This window comes from Mastacembelus armatus, chromosome 15 (assembly GCF_900324485.2).
Source record: "Mastacembelus armatus chromosome 15, fMasArm1.2, whole genome shotgun sequence".
Classification (NCBI taxonomy): Eukaryota; Metazoa; Chordata; class Actinopteri; order Synbranchiformes; family Mastacembelidae; genus Mastacembelus; species Mastacembelus armatus.
This window is the reverse complement of record NC_046647.1, coordinates 16,497,468-16,516,882: the sequence shown is the minus strand read 5'-3', so window position 1 is coordinate 16,516,882 and position 19,415 is coordinate 16,497,468. Positions and strand designations below refer to the sequence as shown.

General features: G+C 41.1%; 1 protein-coding gene across 2 annotated transcripts in view; it reads right to left on the bottom strand.

Moving 5' to 3' along the window:
- The window catches only part of lrmda (leucine rich melanocyte differentiation associated), a 184,299-nt gene that overhangs the window by 34,115 nt on the left and 130,769 nt on the right, over positions 1–19,415 (bottom strand). The gene's annotated exons all lie outside the window — the stretch shown is intronic.

The window sequence follows — 19,415 nt, the reverse complement described above, 5'->3', positions numbered from 1 at the left end:
ACCCTTTGGAAACAAGCTAATAGTTTATGATAATTTGTGCATGGCCTTTGTCTGTCTATCATTACATTGCCTCTAGCGGTAATTTTATCAAGGGGCTGTAAAATATCATTTAAACAAGTTCACTTGCAGATAATTAATAGTAAAAACTGTATTATTCAATTGAGCCACACTGGCACCATTAACAATATGGCAACTAAGCTATAATTAAAGTATTTTATTTTATTAACCTATTCATAACGTTGTGCAAATGATGACACAGAAAGGCTTTTTTTTCTTGCTGAAGCACTGTCACCAGGGCAATTACAGCAAGCCAGGGTTGTCTCCTCAGTTAGCTGAGCTGATTGAAGCTTTTCAATTAGCAGGTGGGTGCATGGCTAGCATACCTCCCACACGGAGAGACGGCACACAGGCAGGAGACTTGCACACTAGCACGAGGAATCTGCTGAGCTGACAGATTGGAATTTGTGCTGTTTGCCTGGACTGAGAGATTTAGATTGAGACAAAGGTTTTAACCTGGATTTGAACCTGCGCTGTCTGGGATGAAAAGATTCCAAGTGAAGACAGGGAAAAGATCACAGCGGAAAAATCTCTCTCAGAAACACCTAGCAGCTCACAGACTGAAATAATGGGATAATCAGAGGCCTTTATTAAATAATAATATTAATAATGATCTACCATTATAACTATAATAATTTTGCCAAAGATCCATTAGCTAAGTATCATTGTTCACATCTATTGCCACCTGAATTTTTAAGTATGACTCTGTAGGGTCTGTGTAATGGCTGATACAGGAGCACTTGCACAATGCATGTACGCTGTGCTTGTGGTTGAATGTATGTGTGTTTGATAGAGACACATTGGCCCCTTCACACACATACACATGCTCCAGCACACACACACTTTCTCTTTCAGACACACCATGACTCTCATGAATAATACAAAAACTCCTTTCACCAAACAGCTCAAATAGCTATTCATTCATCTGCATACCTGGAGCCTTGCAAAATGATTGGCCCGCCATTACCACCAGAAAAAAAAAAAGAAAGAGAAATGTTCCCCAAACAATTTGCTTCAAAATGAGACAGGAATGATTCTGTTCTTTTCAACGACAGAGACAGGCCCCTGTGCATAATGATGTTAGCGTAATGGGGTGACAGATAGACTGGGAGACCATGACATTAGCATGAGAAACGCACCAGTGAGCAGCCACTCAACTGTGGTCTCAGAGGGCCCTCAGACATACACTATGAACATCGTTTGTCTCACAGCCCTATGAGCCTGACAAATGAAGACATGCCACATTTTATGCCAAGCAATATACCATTCCACTTTAGCAAACACATGACTTAATGACAGAGAGAAACCTGTCTCTGCATTATACAACCCCACTATCTCTTGTCTTATTAGTGTGGAATAATCTCATTCAAGGTTGGATGGAAAGCAGGGACACAGGCTCTGCCTTAGGGAGATGGGACGGCAATACAAGAGACAGAGGTTAAGCAAATTAAATAATCAAAAGCAATAACCAATTGATTATTATGTATTTCAATTGAGCCTTTTCAAACAGGTTACATTCCTGATGGTAAACTGATCCCACAACTTCAACCTTTTTCCAGGCTTAATAAACATAGCAGGCGTGACGGTCAGGTAGACAACACCAGAACACTCTATATCGTCACATACAATCTCACCTTCGGAGTCTAAAATTTCAACTACACATTTTTTACTGAGTGTGAAAAGACATTGGAATATATTGGATGACCAATCAGCAGGACACACTGGGAAAGAGTTGCTGTGCTACTTGAAAATCTAATATCAGAAACCAGCAACATGCCAACATATTTTCATGTAGACTTTACCGCTGTAGCTATGTGTCAGAGTTTGTTCAAGCTAACAATATCTTTTATGAAACTGCAGAACTATTTCAAAGCCAGGGGACTATAATCATATGTTCATAAGAAGTGATATGCAACATATAACATGCTGTGAAAATCTAGTTTCTACAGACATGAGCCACAGGCTATAAAAGGGTCGTGGTCTGACAGCTCTGCCGTCCACAGCACAACACTGTTGAAAGGGGAATGCCTCCTGTAAACATTTATCTTCCCTGTGAGTGTGTGTCTGTGTGTGGTACGGCTTGGTGACAGGAGCTTCTCTGACGCTTTATCTGCAGAATGACGAGACGACCTGTAATATACGAGCATCTGGAGCTCCTCTTCAAACACAGCCTTATCTCACGCCAAACATTCCCCAAGGCCACAGCAGAGCGAGAGTGGCCCAAACCAGACCAGACCAGACAAGACCTCACACAGTCTCATCCTATCCCACCCAACCCGAGAGCTGATTGCCCGCTGCACGAGTTGGAAACAGTCCATCAAAGCGCATACTTATGTTTACAAGGAGTGTTCTATGAGTGCAGCCTCGACAGCAGAGAACAACAGTGTGACATTACAATGACGGAAATCATCTGCTCTGAGTTTTTCTTCCATCCTGCTAATCGGGCTAGAGGTTAATGGTGTTGCACTCAACACAAATGGATACGATCCTTCTTCATCCACTGACTTAAACATAACTGTTGAGACTAGCACTAAACACCCATCACTCAAGTTGCTGTTTGGGGGAATTTATTTTACATCAATCTTAAGATAAATCGTAAAGGCCATTACAGATCTTTCAGAGGGCAACCTGAATGAGCTGCATGCTATCACTTTCAAAGTGAGTGATAACGGCATTCACTCGCTGCTAGAAAATCTTTAAAACATCTTTATCAAGACCACTGGGTTGTTATACAACTGCTAAAATCACATGGAACCACTCTCTCAAATTGTGTGTTGTATCCTTAAAGCACTGCAGACATTAAATCAAGTATGGTAGGTTTAATTTCCCTGAGCACTCCTTCTCTCAACAACATCACTCTGCTAAGGGTGAGGAAACTGTAAAGTGAGAGCAGCTCAGTTAGGAAGCTCCATTCTTCTCTCTGTACTGTGTGCCCCATTCGGACCGTTGCCTTCAGCCAGCCTATTGGGGGGGATGTAGACATGGTCCTCTCTGGGGCCTGTACATACAGCCTGTGCCTCACTTCAAAGCGAGGGCAAAAGGGCACTGTACTCCCCCTAACTCCGATCCATTCAGCTCACAGCTGACTCCTCTTTGTGTGTGCAGATGTTTATGTGTGTCTCATGTTGACTATCTCTAGGCCCCTCTAGCTTTCATTTCAGACCAATTTTTTATCTTTGTTTTATTTTTTTTTTCTTTTCCAGAAGACAGATAAAGGCAGACATGGAAATATATCCCATAGCTTGTGTGGTTTGTTTGTGTGTGTTTTTTATGTCTGATAATGAAGGGCAATGCTGCATAATCTCTGAGCATGCTGTCACACAAGCCCTCATCATGATTCACTGCTAAACGCAAAGCATACTCATGTTACTGTGAGACAGGAGCATGCTCAATGCTGACCTCCCCATATCGTGTGTCCAATGAAAACCATGCATGAAACCCAAAAAGAAATACAGGGAAGAAGAAGGAGTCTGCGATTGAAAAGGAGAGTGAAGACTGAAGAGAGGAGCTGAGCTCAGTGGCTGCACAGGGAGGTCTGGCCTTTACAAATCCCTTCTTTTTTGATCTCTTCATCCAGATGAAAGAACAGCGGCAGGCAGGATTATGTGGGACAATTGCGCTTTCTCCCCAAACCCTGACTTGATCGGCTTTTACGAGACTGCTAATCATTTTCAATTAAGCACATTTTCTGACATCCTGTAATAGCTACAGTGCTGGTCTTAAACTCCCCAGCTGCTCCAGAGCTTCCCCGCAGCCCCCTTTTTGCTAAGCCTCTCATTCCCAGACAGTGTTCCTGTAGTGTCTACTGACAATATGAATGGGCCTGAATTGCAACTTGTTGTTAAGATGGCAAATAACCCATTTACCAGATGCTTGACAAGGATGTTATTTGGCACGTTGACTGAATGTACTTTTGTGTCAGTGAAACACAGAATTAGTGTTGTTTGTTTGTGGACACTCCTTGAATCCTCAAAATGAATACCCCACACAAGTAGTAAAAGGCACAGAATGAACTGTGTATACTAAAATCCTTTCCCAGATCCACTGGTCCACAAAACATAAACAGAAGCTGTATTTTAAACGTCACAATGATTTCATCCAAAATAGCATAGTCTTCATTCACTAGGTACTTAATTCAAGACAAACTTGGAGCTTGGTGTCTCTTGAGGGACTTGACGCCTCAAGGACTTGACTGAGACAGACAGCACCATTAGCAGGCCCTGGACCAGCCCCAACCCTGACAACCACTCACAGCTGGCAATGGCAGGCAGAGGAATGGGTCTCCTTTTCTTTGGTTTAGCCAGAGAGAAGTGGAACAAATGTCCATCACTCACTCACTCAGTACCCAGCAGGATGGCTGGACGTTTTTGAGGATGAAGTAGGAATGGAGACACAGAGGAAAGATGCCATTTAGTCAGTGGTGAGCTGAAGTAGACTTGAAGCTGGCAGCTTTTACTCAGATGTCAAAGAAGGTTATGAAAATTTGTCGGATCTAAGCCAACGATGCATGAATTCATATGAAAGATCAAATAACAGGCAAAGCAACCTGGTTAGAAACAGTCAGAATGTGCAGTTATCCTTATTTTAGATGGATGTATAGTAACAGACACACTAAAAGAGTCATGGACAAGATCCATGTGTAATTCCATATTGCATAATATTTCTCTAGAGTATTTATTAGTAAGTGTAATAAGAGATGATGCGAAACCCTTATATAATACTATTATTGTAGCTCATATATAGAAAAATTATAAATAATAGAATAAGTGTTGAAGGACATCAATCAAATCCAACTTTGGAGCACCAGTGACAGTTCAACTTCAGAGAAAGCAACATGTTTTTCCGAACATTTAAAACAAATGTTTTGCTTTATTGTATCTTTCTGTACCCAAGTTCTCTCACAACCATGCAAAATTTAATTTCTTGCAGCTGTGAGTTGCTCAGATGAATTTGTGCGTCACACTGTGGGATAATTGTCTACAACAGCACACTGAATTTAACAATTTTTCATGCATTCATCCTGACTTTATCATTTTATCTGTCTTCGGTGTGAACTCACCATATACATAAATCTGCTTAAAAGACCACTGATGAATAACCTGTAATAAGTATAAGGTAAAATGTTTATACACAATTAATTCATATTTTCCATCTCTTAATGCTGTTCAGCATTGCATTATGGAGCATCAGTGTCCATTAACAGCACACTCAAAAGTCAAGTGGATTTAAAAAGCATCCTGTCATTTTGGTATATTGTATTTGGTCTCTCTTTCAGTGGGACTTCAGTCTATAGTCAAAAGCAGGATTAAAATTTTATGTTATTGTGATATGACTTTACACCAATAAATAATGTCTATCAATGCCATATTAAAACTCAAGTGCCCCTAAAGTAAACACTTCCCCCTGTCAGGATCATCAAAAACATTACTGATTTTCCTGTGCTGTTGATGATTAAAGCTAATACAAACTCTCTCTCTCACACACACCCACACACACAAGTGTTCTAGCATACTTTTGAGTCGTGACTGTCTGTCATTATCAGCTTTGATAATATCTAATAGTCTCTTCAATAGAGAACCCTACTATGATGAGTTTGTTTCCCCAGCTCTCTGCAGCTCATTGGCTGGAGCCTCTACTTCTAATCACCTTTCATTACATCCTTCTGATCCCCAGCTTTCCTTTGTACACCACAGTACATCGTCTTTATTTTCTGCTCTAATTGCAAGTGAAAGATGCCCCCTTTGATTCTGCCTGCATGCCAAAGTGCTATCAGGGAGAGAGTGTCGAAAAGTGTCATGTGTGTCTGTCTCCTCGGAGGATGAGGGAGCTGAATATTCACCTGCTGAGGACAGACCCGTTTCTCCCTAAGATATGACATATCTATCACCAACTCAGAGGATATCAACACTGTCTGTCAACATAATAGCAAAGGGTAGGGGGTAACAGGATTGGAGATGGGAGGGGTGAAAGAAAAAACATGGAGATAGGTGCTTTGAACTGCACACTTATATAGGACTCAGTTGTGTGTGTGTGTGTTTTATTTTCTGAGTAATGTGACCATGATCTACCAGCCTTGTCAAGTGTTGCTTGTTTTTACTTATTCTCTTTTGATTCTTGTCTAAAATTAAAACTGAAAAAAGACTGACTTTTCTACTCTATCGTTTCTTTTCTTTTTTTTCAAATGCCATCATTTGTTGCTGTTCAGTGGAGGTTGTGTACCCACCATGTTCGGCTTGTTCACTGTCAGTGTTTAACCTTTTCAATACGATGTTTCTAAGACCTTTGGTGGCCACTGTACAGTTATAGAAAGGCTTATTGTCTGCAGGTTTTATACCTTGGTTCATTTGCTGGAACTTGTTAAACGCATGACCGCCTCAAGGCACGGAAATATACTGCACGTACGATATAATTCAGATAATTCTCTGGCTCATCCTTTGAAGAACTATCACTCTAACAAAGGTCTTATTTTGGTAACAAATTCATGGAAAGGCTCTTGAGTTGCCTGATATCTGTTCATTGTTAAGCTAGTGCTTGAGGATGGGCAGACTGGTGCAGGAGAGACACAGAGCCACCTCCCTCTGAGAGAATCTAATCAAGAGTTGTCCTAACATATTACACCTGACTTTAGCTCTATCTTTCCTCCCAGTTAAGTCTCACTCATTCACAATCAGAAGAACCGGGGAGACAGAGAGAAGGAGACAAAGCGAGACAGAGAGGGAAGATTAGGAGATTGGGGGGGGGGGGCACACACATCCCTTTCTGAGTGAAATGGAAGACTACTTCCGGCTCCAATTTCGGCATATGCCATGCCAAACTGTGGAAAGATAAATGAGCTCTCCAGCACCAAGAGGAAACTGATTCTTTATCTGGCATGGCACTATTTACTGACATTAAGAACGATAATATCCATCAGCAAGCTGTCAGCAACCCAAGTGAGCTGCAAGAAGAACAAAGGTGCCACTGTCTCTCTTTTGATACGTTTACAAGGAGATGTTGATATATCTGCCATTCAGGTGCAAATAATGTCATCACCTCACACCCAGATCAGCGCCTGCTGCTGCACCTCAGTGATGAGTAAAACTGCCCAGGACCCTTTCCCAAAGCCAGTGTTGCTAGGAAAAATAAAACTGATGGGTTAATGAGTTAACAATCATCACAACAAGAAGAGCAGCAATGCACGAACATGTTTGTACTACTCATCTATCTGAAATATAGCTGCAGATAACAGATTTTTTTCTACCCTTAGTGGTGATGAGCAGGAGAAAACACATGGCAACAGCATCAGGGAAGCGTCTGTGTAATTACTTTTGGCCATCTTTCAAACTTTTCTCTCTCAGGAGAGAGATGTGTGACGACATATGACAAGAAAGCCAACAGGCTTTCCATACAGAATAATGGAATCCATCATTGCTGAGGCAGACACACCTGTCTGGCTTTGAGAACAATGCCACACTGCCTATTTATTAGGTGCCAGAAAAGTTTATGTTTGTTCGGTGACAGTGACAGCAACTTGATCCTTTTCATTTTTGGAAGGGGGATCTCAAGCTTTGGGAAAGGAGGGAGGAGGGGAAATTCTGACTCACATATTTTCTTCTCTCAGTGGCACACCGTGAGTTCTCTTTCTTCCTGATAGCTGTCTGCTAAGGAGTCAGAAGACAAATAACAAAGACTGTCATTCTCCAGGAGGCTTTCACTAATTCTTTTTTCCCCCCACCACAAGATACATAATATATCTTTTTTAAACTTCAAGTCCAGCACCATTTCAATCTTCCCTAGATTTGCAAGACATGGAATTGTGTAGCAAGCCGAGGACTGATTTAATTATTCATGCTAGTTTGATATTTGTATCAAGCATGAACAAACGTGATTAATAATAAGTAAAAAGATTTCCGGATTGGCAGCCTATGTCAGAACCATTTCATTCAAAATTATAAGTACTGTCAATGATATTTTGAGGTAACTCAAAGCCTAATCAGAAAAATCATTACCAACTCTAACAGGGATATGTTTAATGCAGGCGTCTTAGTTGTCTAAGAGATCAATCAAAAGCTGCCAGTTCAGGCATATTAACAATTTTTAATGTTTTTTTTTTCAGTACTCAAATTTCATACAATAGGTAAGGATTGCTTTAAAAAAAAAAAAGACAGTGTTCACTTGCCACCAACCTTAATTCATGATGTCAAAATATACTTTAAAGATTAAATAAATTAGATTGAGTGGTGCAGTGTGCTCTTGATCTATTGCTGCTCAGTGGGCTATCACTTCAGCCTGACTGTCAGCCAGCCGTGTTGATGGAACAGTACTGGCTGTCATCTTAACAGTTAATAATTAGGCTTCCTCCTGCCACAAAACAGAGTGCCACAGTGACAAAAGCCAATGGCAACCGAGGTGGCGGCTTGGCTGCTGCATTATAAATAGTCTGACCGGATGATTAATGAGAGGGGCCACCGAGCTAAAGCAGCAATCTCACACACAGACAAAGGCTGCCTGTGCACAAAAAAAAATTCAACAAAACACAACAAGACAAGCCCTGTCCCCAGATAGAAACAAGAACTGAGGCAGGGTGGCAGGGAAAGTGGAAACATGCCAAGTAAATAAATTATTGAATTTCGACCGACAGCTTATGAAGACTTTATTTAACCTCTAAGCGCTTTTGGGGGATCCTCATTAACATTTTGACATGCTCAGTTGAATGGCAGGGTCAGGCAGGTTCCAAATGAAGGGGAGGTTTAGGAGAGACAGGCAAATTCTTTTGTGTTGATGGGGAAAAACATGCTGGAAGAAAAGTGGAAAATGGGAACAAGAGCCTTAGATAAGATGCTGAAATGCCATGCTGAAATCTAATTTGTTTAGAAAACATATCGAGTTACCAAACAAAGGGTTCCCAAGGAGGGTTTCAATGTCGCCATAGGGTTCTCTCGATTGAGTCCTCAGATCCACATAGATATCCTAGGAATGGCTGTACTTGTTTTCTATATCATCCTATAATAAAAACCAAACCACTGGGCTTATTATTTTAGGGAATATTATTTGAGGGTAAAATTAGACATGATTTCAAATACATTCATGTTCCTGGTATATCAGAATAAAAGGTTTTTGCAGAGTCGTATTTTCCCCATTGTTACCATCACCTACCTTTATGTCACTCCACAGTAATATGGGTTGAGCACTTCTGCTGTTAATGTTACCCTTTACCATTTTCAAATTATACTCATCAAAGCAGACATGCCAAATCAATCAAAGGATGACAGCCAATGCCTACCAACAGTTACAATAGTGACAAATATCTGTTTTTTCCATTGAGGGAAAGTTCCACAAACATGGATGCTCTATTCTGCTACCGGTCGACAATTATCTTGAATATTTGGATGTACGGCTGCTCCGAGCAGGTTTTTCCATTTGATGGGCCTTATTCTTCCCCTCCACTTTGCTGTGCTCAGCTGGCAGGGCTCTCAGTTGTCACAACATCTCCTTTTAATGCCCCTGACAGGGGGTTATTTGCTCCCATATATGTTTTCTCTCCAATTACACCATGGCAGGCTGGAGGCTGCCAAGCCACGCTGCTGAGAAGCTGATGGTCACCTCTTTGACTAGTCCTTCCTGCCTCCTGCACTATATTTTTCATCTTTTTAGATTCTATTAGAGAGGAGGACTCTCTGATTTGTCTGTCCTTGGTCCAAAGTGTTGTTTAACACCCGACAAGCATCAGCACCACACTGCCAACTACTATTTGGCAAGAAATGCTATATTGGACTCCTATTCTCAATTTTTCCTTTAAGGTGTATGTCTGGTAAGAATATGGTATGAACATTTGAAAATAATGGTAAAGAAATATTCTCAAGAAACAGATTCAGCGTGTTACTAACAGTGAAAAAAAGTATTTAATGTTGAAATAATTGTCCATACAAACAAAGCAGTAGTGTGAGCTATCATGGGGGTTTGAATTACCACACACGCACTTTCTTAATTATGTTGAAATGTTTCAACTTGAATATTTAATGCAAAGCACAATGCTAATCTCCACCAAAACACATTAATTAGAATAATTTGCTTGATTCTTTGTGGCTGTTTACAGCAATCCGGCTGATCAAAGACCAAGTAAAATGATACCAAGGGACTGATATCTCAAATATACAAAATATGCAAACGCTCTGAATCAATAGAGCAAAACAGACAGCATTTGTGAGTATAGCTTTAAGCTAAGTGGGATGCCAAATGCAAAGGCTGCCATTGATAGCACAATGAAAAATGCATGATTTCAGAGAGAGCACTCTTTTATCTACGAGGTAAGATCAATAGTGGGAAGGGGTTAAGGAATCAAAGATGTTTTGCTGGTGCAGTAGTTAACTGACACTCTTAAAAACATCTGAACGCAATTTGAGAGAACAAAGCATGCTAAAAGACAATTGGACGAGAGTAAGGTGAAGTTCTGTGGGTTGATAAACTTTCTTTTCACAATCTGGAAGGCAATATCAAACACTAAGTATACGGGGCAACAGAAGTCAGATTCATTTACCACTGACAAGCTCCACACAGGATCATGATACATTTCTTTATTTCTTGGACAGAACTACATTAAAATAAAAATAATCACAAGACTTCTAAATCAACAAGAAGCTGCAATGTTTTCATTAGAAAAAGTGTTTTTCTTGTGAAAACTAACCCTCTAATGATCCATTAAGTTACAGACTACAGTGAAACTGAATGAAATGCACCACAATCTAATGCAGCAAAACAACTTTCTCCTGTGTGCTTGAATTACAGTGGAGAATTGTTTTAAATACAAAACATAAACTGTATGTATGATAATTCCAAATACTGAACTAAAATAAATGCTCTGGCCCACCCTCATACAATGTCTGAACATTGAATCCAACATGACACCGGCACTGCTAATTATTCCTCGACCCAAGCCTTGCCTCTGGCCTGACCTTCGCTTTGTGAGTGGACAGAGGAAGAGCCAGCAGCTTTCAGCAGAGGATTGGGCCTGTCTGGCCTAAGAATGTGACAGGGGATAGACGGAGTAGAGAAAGCAAAAGAGAAAAAAGAAAGGGGCACAGAGGAGAAATAGAGACACGAGAGAGTGAGACAGAAGAGAGAAAAGGAGACACAAAGATAGAGGGAAACATGAGAGAGAGCCAATGAAAGTGAGTGACAGACAGAGGATTCGTCACAGGCAAAGAGTGAAGGCTCTGGCCACAGAGGGACCTGGCGAGAAAGCTAATAGATAGCAATCTGAGTTTTCACTCTGCGCCACCAGCAGCTAGCAGCTACCCTGTCACCGCTGCCTAAACAAGCCCAGTGTTTTCATCTCCATATACACAACGCAGCACTCTGTCTCTTCTTCTGATGGAGATAAGATGTATAAATTATGAGCAGCTGACAAAGTCTACTCCAGCGCCCCCGGCGTCTCATCAATCACTAGCCTGTGTGTCAGCAGGTAACTGACGTGGCCCCCGGAGGCACAGCCCCCTCTTTAGGTGTGTGAGCGTTTTTGTGTGGAAAAATGTGTGTTTGCTATGGGGCTTTCTGTACACGTCTGAGTAACGTGCCAGTGTGTGTGTGTGTGTGTGTGTGTGTATCAAAATATGCAAGAAGGTTGCATGAACAGCTGATTCAGTCTTTACTCGATGCTGTAAGACACACACACAGACAAAAAAACTTGCACACATCAGCCAGACTAAAAAAACAATTCCTGAATATGTGTGTATGTGAACTCTCAGTTTTACTGTACCTGGGGGTTATCTGATCTGATCATCTGATGATCCTCGAAAAAGAAAGAAAAAAGAAATAAAATGTAAAACCAGCTGATTGGGTGGAGTCCTTGGTTGACTACTGATTACTGGTATTGACAATTTTCTGTGAACCATGGTTTCCTCTTTCTACCACCCAAACATGGTCTGGGCCTTTGTTTGCAATGTTAACCATGACAGATACACATGCAAAAACAGACCTAAACTGCATTTTCAGAGTACAGAGTTCCTGTTTAATCAATTATAAATGAACTGGAGTGTTTAACACGTAATTGCTAAAGTAAGCAACACAATTACAGTGTGTCAGCAAAGCAGCATAATTACAAGCTACAAGTTGTCAGTGTCTGATTTCACATTGTTCCCATTTATAGGCCAATCATAGTATCACAGTCTTTTCATTATTCATGTTTGGCAGAATTAAAGTATGATTTAACTTCAGTAATTACAAGTTGTAGTGTCAGATCATATTGGTATTACAGAGTATTAATAGAAGTATGCCAACAAATAAAACAAGGATTTTGGACAACTGATTTGCTTTTACTGGGGTTTGTTTATGGTAATTACCAAAAACGCTGTTTTTGTTCATATTTCCAATTCCATTCCCAGACAGTTTATATGGAGAATACGTGATAATAACTACATTCAATGAAACATGCATTCCTCTTGAACTGAATTGTTTATTTTCAAACCGAATCACTGCAAAATTACACGTTTGTGTACATGGCCCAAAGCAGGTAGCGTTGTTGCGCGTGCACACATTATCGATCCTCTGTCTTCAAGTGAAGTTCAAGAAAGAGAGCGAAGCAGAAAATTTTGACTCTCCATGGGGACAGGAGAAACAGCTCATCTCAGCACCAAAGAGAAGGAGAGCTGTCATGTTCTGTGTGATGAGCTGAAAAACCAGAGGCAGCCTGGAGCAGTGGGGTATTCCTTCCCCCCATAAACAAACCTCCAAAAACAAACAGTTCCACCCCACAGAGAAGGAGATGGGACAGTGAGACAAGAGAGGAGGGCAGACAGGTGTCAGGAAAGAATGACATCTATGACAGAGGGCACTAAGAAAGAAGCTGGTGGAGATGAGACGAAGAGCTGAAGACAATGGAGTTTTCATGAAAAGAGCATCGGGCTTGTTGTCTCCCTCTTTCTGGCCTGTTGGTTTGATTTGGATTCTAGGCTAAGACTTCATATTTTGATCACCCAGATATCTCATGAATTATGTACCATATGCCATTAGCATTAGTTAGAGCCAGTGAGGTATCAATGATACTATTGTTTAGAAGGGGGTCAAGTCCTGAGACACATTATCTTTGAAAACCCTTTTCTAGAGAGAGAGAGAGAGAGAGAGAGAGAGAGAGAGAGAGAGAGAAAGAAGATGTCTGGAATTCATCTGACAAAAGCACTCAGTCGGCCTGAAATCTGATGAGTCTGACAGGATGTGAGCCCATCTGACCCGCTGCCGTCTCAATATTCCCTCACAGGGTGGAAGATAGGACAGAGAGGCTGCTCCTCAGCCTGCTTTTAGCATAGGTGTGATGAAAGTCTGAGCCTCCATGGCTCCGCCCACCTCTCGAATTACCCCGGACACGTCTGGTGATGGATGTTGCCAGTTGGCAGACAAAAACGCTGGGAAGTGATGCCCATTGTGCCTTACCCATCTGCCTGCCGCATGGAAGCAGCATATCAGGTGAACCTGGAGGATACTTATTATCATATCATATTAAATGTATGGGCTATGGGTTACAGTAGGCCTTAACAAGATAAAAGGTATTTATTACAGAATGGGGCAAAATGGGTTGGTACTACAAGGTCAATGCTGTCAGTTTGACAGTGGACATCTCTCTTTATCACCGTAAGGTAAAAGAGAACAGAGAAGACAGAAAAATTGTAATAAAGAGAAATAGAGATCCATTGTGTGTCAGAATAGCTTTGTTTGCCATCCACTTTCCAGTGTACAGTACTTCTTGTATTCACTTAATCAGACTTGATGAAATGAAAAACCTTTGTTCTCCACTGCCTGGAGAAGTTATCTGTGAAATAAAATATGTGTTACTAATCAGGACTTACAGTACATCTCACAGGATATCTTATTACAGACCTTTACAGCTCATTGGCTCTGATTCAATTTCTTAAGTATGGTGCGGTGCATAGAAGTCAGACCTATTCTGGGAAGAGGCATAACAAATCTGTCAGTTCGCAGCTGAAAACCAACTGCAAATAGAAACCGAATAAAACTGTCAGAGGTTATAATGTCTTTGATAACCAATGAAAGATGCAAATGATATGACACTGAAATTTCTAAAAAAGACAAACAAAAAAGTTGATATAAAATGACCTTAATCCTCTTTGTTTAAACATGCAGAGGATTCTAGATATGATACTTTGATTACATCTTAGAAGATAAAAGCTTTCACCTTCATCACACAAGATGATAATGTCTTTACAGCTTTGTGATTAAGGATCGTCACCCATTTCACTGCCCATCTGTGCCCTATACCAATCCTTCACAGTCCTCTCCAACACTCCCATAAATGACACAAGAATGCTGTTTGAGTGTCACTTGACCCCCCACCCCCACAATGACCTCTAGTGCTCCCTAGGCTGTCCTCACTCTCACATATTTGCACTGATAAGCAAGAATTCTCCCTCTCAGTCATCTCAGCTTAATTTTCTCCTTTACTAACGTCCAATTCTCCCATCGCCCTGTTCATCACCCTGCTTCTCTCCACAATTTTTCTCCCTCTCTTCAAAACTTCAGAAGGAAAAAAAAAAGAGAAAAACGCCACTCCACCAGCTAAAAAACACAAGGACAAGTGGCTATTCACAGCATGATTGTTGGGAAAAGGGAGGTGGCGTGTTTGTGAAATGCAGAGTAGGAGAGAGAGAGTGGATTTTGGAAAGATGGGTATGAGAGGTGCATGGTGTAAGAGCACACTTCAAACTTATACACGAAGAGAAAAGTTTCCAAAGTCTTTCAAAAAGCAACGTGAGACCAGGCACCACAAAGACCGACACTGAATTCACATGACCAAGGCTGTTACCAAGTGCCAAGTTTTGACTAATTGAATATTTGCTCCAAATGCAATAAAGCCCTTATTTATTTGCCTTTACTCAGGTTCAGTGCTCTGCCAAACAAATACCTACTCACTCTTAGCTATTCCAGAACAATTTATCTCATAACATAAAGTGCCTAAATGCATGCAGTGCTGCTATTATTGAAACTGTACGTTTCCTCCCTGTCACTCATATGTGAGGCTCCTGGCAGGCTAAGCCCATAATGCACCAGATTTGACTGGTTAATCCAGCGAAAAACCATCATTTTTGTCTCTCTGGTGGAAAGGTCACTGGTTTCCTTCAACTTACAGTATTCCTCCAGTTTTAGCCTCCAACCTAAACATGCTGTAGCCCACATTGTTGACTTTGCTCACCCCTGCGCAGCGGTCTACCCACCTGCATGCATAAACTACAAAGCTGGAGGTGTCAAGACTACCTGTCTCAACAGCACCCCCCCTTGCCTGACCTGCAGATAGCCCTCAGGGACATTAATTATAGAGTAGTCTGACTTGTTGAGGGGGAAGAGACAGAAAGAGAGAGAGAGAGTATGTGAGCGAGTGAGTGCGAGAGACAGAGTGAAAGACAGAGAAAGGAGAGAGAGAGTAGGGAAAGATAAATGCAGAGATGTTGTTACAGAAGCTGTCACCTCCTAATCATGTCATCCTGCTGTACAGAGGTGATGCTGAGGCTATACTCGATCAGGTTTCCCATTCATCACCAGGACTGGTTGGTGGTGAAGGCGTTGGCGGATTAGGAGGGGCAATGTAGAATGATAACTCTCATTTTCCCAGAGTTCACACTGAACACTGAATGTTCCTCTTAGTCAAATGAAATCCTTGAGATTCTGGTAAAAAGATTGTAATCATGATAATTTGCATCTTGATTGTGTATCACTGTCATTTAAAACTTGAAATATCTATTCGGTATTCTTTTCACTTGTGTGGTATATCAGATGATGTGTACATACATTGGGTTTAGCTGTTCACATAAAGCGAAGATAAAACACTGCAGTGCCAATGTTTCTGTTCAAAGACCACTTACAAGGATCACGTAACATAAAACCGCTGCATCTATTCTGAGTGTTCGATACTGTGCTTGCAGCCCAAAAACATGGGTGTATGATAATATGACATTTCTCTATGTATCAGTATGGATAGACACTGAACTGCCGCCATGTGATCAGAGCAATCTGTCCAAACAAATGGAAGCTTCTCTCGAGCATTACTGTGTTAGATTAGACGACACTCGGTCATTTGATTCCCTACTGTCTCGACAGCTCCTGTTTCTAATGGACCGAGTAGGATTTCACAAAACGCAAAATAGGGAGAGGTCAACGCGTTTGAAGGTTACCCCTGTCGGGAAATCACAATAAATAACATTCAGGTGTGCTATTCTCTGTCAGGCGAGTGTCTTAATGATGCCAAGTTAACACATACTAAATAACAGTGTCTCCCTACGCACTGACAGCCTCAGAAATAATTGACCAACGTGCTCCAAACTGAGACACAGTAGGCAGAGAATTCAATCCTGCAGCTGACAGAACCCATTGAGCATGTCACTAAATTCTGCATTATACACAAAGCAATGTCAGGTCAGGGATGCGGCCTCCTGCTAGTTATTTGCGATTGCATCTCTGAGGGTAAATTACCTAGCTCTCCATAATATGGTCTAGTTAACTAATTTCCTGACAGCATGCTATCTCATAAGAAAAGTCTCAGATTTAATGCCTGTCAAAAACATGATGGACTGTTTTTCCCCCTTTTCTTTTTTCCAAATGCTTGGCAGGCTCTCAAGTAAGAACTCATATTCAATATCCTCTCTCAATGTGCCGTGGACATCTCTAATTCCAGACAAAGACATATGGCTGAAAATGAACAAAAAAGAAACATAACCTTATTATGTTTGAAGGCTACCAGCAGTGTGTCATTTCATCCACAAGTTCTCATGCAAAAAATGACTGCTAGGGGGGCTGTAAAGCAATGTAACATAGTTCTAAAGCTCTTAGTGAGGAAGCAGTGAAATCCATTATCCTGCCGACCTCTGCACATTGACAAGCGCACACATACAGTATACGGTGTCCTGTCATTTTGTTGTTATACATGTGTAAATCATTCACTTTCTGTCAGAAAAGAGGCTTTGACTACAAAACCTCACCTCAGCTGCTGGGTCATGAGAAACTGAATCCAACAGCAGACAAAGCATAGTTTTACATGCAGGAGCACGGCCTGCCACTGATAGTGACAAAGATGACAATATTTCAGTGATGGTGTGAAGACTGCCTTTAAGCTATACCATGCATAAAGAACAATACAGCCTCACAGAAAATACCCTCCCACCACAGAACTCAAAAGTGTCTGTTTTAAGTTCACAATGCAGAGCCAAGGTCTGCCTAGCCTTTCTTTTCTCTCTGCCTCTTTTTGTATGTGTTCCCATTCTGCTGGACGGTGTGGCCTATCATCGTCTCAACAATGACAATAGGTGGAAACGCTAGCTTTCATTACAGAAAGTATAAATAGTGTAATCTATCAGCCCTGCCAATCAGGATGATTGATTATGGGCTGTCAGAAAGGAGAGTGACACATTAGAAAAGTTTGGTTAACAATGCCTGTAGCTGGTGCAGGGCTGCTGCCACCCAGCCCAGTGATTAATGTGTTGTCAGCCTGTAATCCCACACCCACGCTTAATGAGGCAAGAATTTATCATCTCGGCAGAGTGGCAGATGTCAGGGGGAAAGGAATCCAAGTGGCTGGAAACAATATACTTTTTCTAGCCTGTGCTTGACATGTCTGACAAGCTCTAAAAACCACAAAGGAGGCCCCTGTAAGCACAAACTTCAGTGGAGGGACTTTCAGTTTTGGCTCCATCCTCTGCTGCATGCCCATGGAAGTTGCTGTTGCTGAAAGAAGACTCCATCTCCATTAATGCTGTGCTCAAGAACAGACAAATGATATAAAATGGATTAAAGCCCAAATGATGCAGTACTTTGGGGGGTTGCAATGCCACCCAGTCTCTGCATAATTAGGGAGAAAAACGTTTTTCTTTTTTTCCTCTTGCCCCTATGGTCAATCATAAACAAATGTGCCACTTTTGTATAGACTCTGCACCTAATCTAGCACTGATTTTAAACTGTTATTATTTGTATATAAATATATGCATGTCATAAACAACAACTTTACTTGAATTATCTGATAAAAATCTCAGTGAATTAAAGCTAAGCTCTCTAGAGAGGCTGAACATGACAATCGACTTCAAAGTGAACTATAAATGCGAGTGCTGAAATAGTGATTAATGTGTACTGTCAATATCAACTAAAAGAGACAAGCAAATAAATAACTGATCTCTTTGAGAGATTTAAAGTTTGGCACAATTTTGTGGAAACACCCAGTGGGTTAGGGGATGAGAAGAAAGATTTTTTTTATAGAGCTCAGAAAATACTAAGCCAGCTGTCTCTCATTAGGCTATAGCAGCATCTTCCTGTCACCAAAGAGACCAACAGGGAGGATTAGCGCTGATTGGACTGATAGGCCAACACACTGGGACAGTGCACTATGTGATAGCTAAAAGCATCAGTTGATAAGAAGTGTAATTGAAGATGCCTCAGTGGCAATGATATTATTGCTACAGAACATGTGCAAGGAGTTTTGCAACCCTTTGCAGGCAATGAGAGAAGGTTCATTTTTATAGAGGAACATGATGACTGTGAGATACAGGACTGTGTGCAGAATTTACTTTACATATGTCCAAAAATTATGAAGCTCAGTGACATTGGAAGGAGGAAGTGTATTATTTCTCTGCAGTTTTCTGTGTCTGAAAGGAACTTCGAAAACTACTATAAAACATGGCCCTTCCAAAAGGCATATAAAAAGGATCTAGTTGGAACAGTATTTGTAAAAAGTAAAGCTCTGCCAGACGTTCAATATTAGTACATTAATAAAAATTTAAAGACTTACTTTTTAAAGATAAAAAAGAGCAAAGCTCCACGAACAATGGCATGATTTGTCAAAGTTTATGAAAACTTTATATCAAAATGGGAGCAGGAGACGTCTCATTATAGCTGGCCGGCCTTGGCCCGTTTTCTGACAGGCCTCAAACTCCTTAATACAAGAGACGTCAAGACAACAAATGCTTCACCACAGAGGCGTTTCTTCTCTGTACTTTATGCCAGCAGGAGGAGAGGAAACTCAGTTAATGCAGCATGGCCACTTCAGCATCTCATAAAAGTCCTAAGAAAAACACATGTTTGTTTTTATGCTCTACATTTAGCCAAAAATGAATAATACATCTACAACGCTCGTTGGCGAGAGTGACGTGACACTCAGGTCACGCACCCTGTGTCTCCAAGCTTTGAAAGAGGCAATAAATCAGTCTTGGCGCTATTACTTACAATTAATTATGCTTTAAAGTTTTACAGTGTGTTTATGATATGCAGGGCCTGGATGATTTATGCGGACAGTGTGAGTCACTCCCTCTAATTGCTGTTGTTTTTGTGGCTTATAACCCCTGCATGACCTGATCCAAACACTGGACAGGCTCATATGTCACCAGTCAAAAACT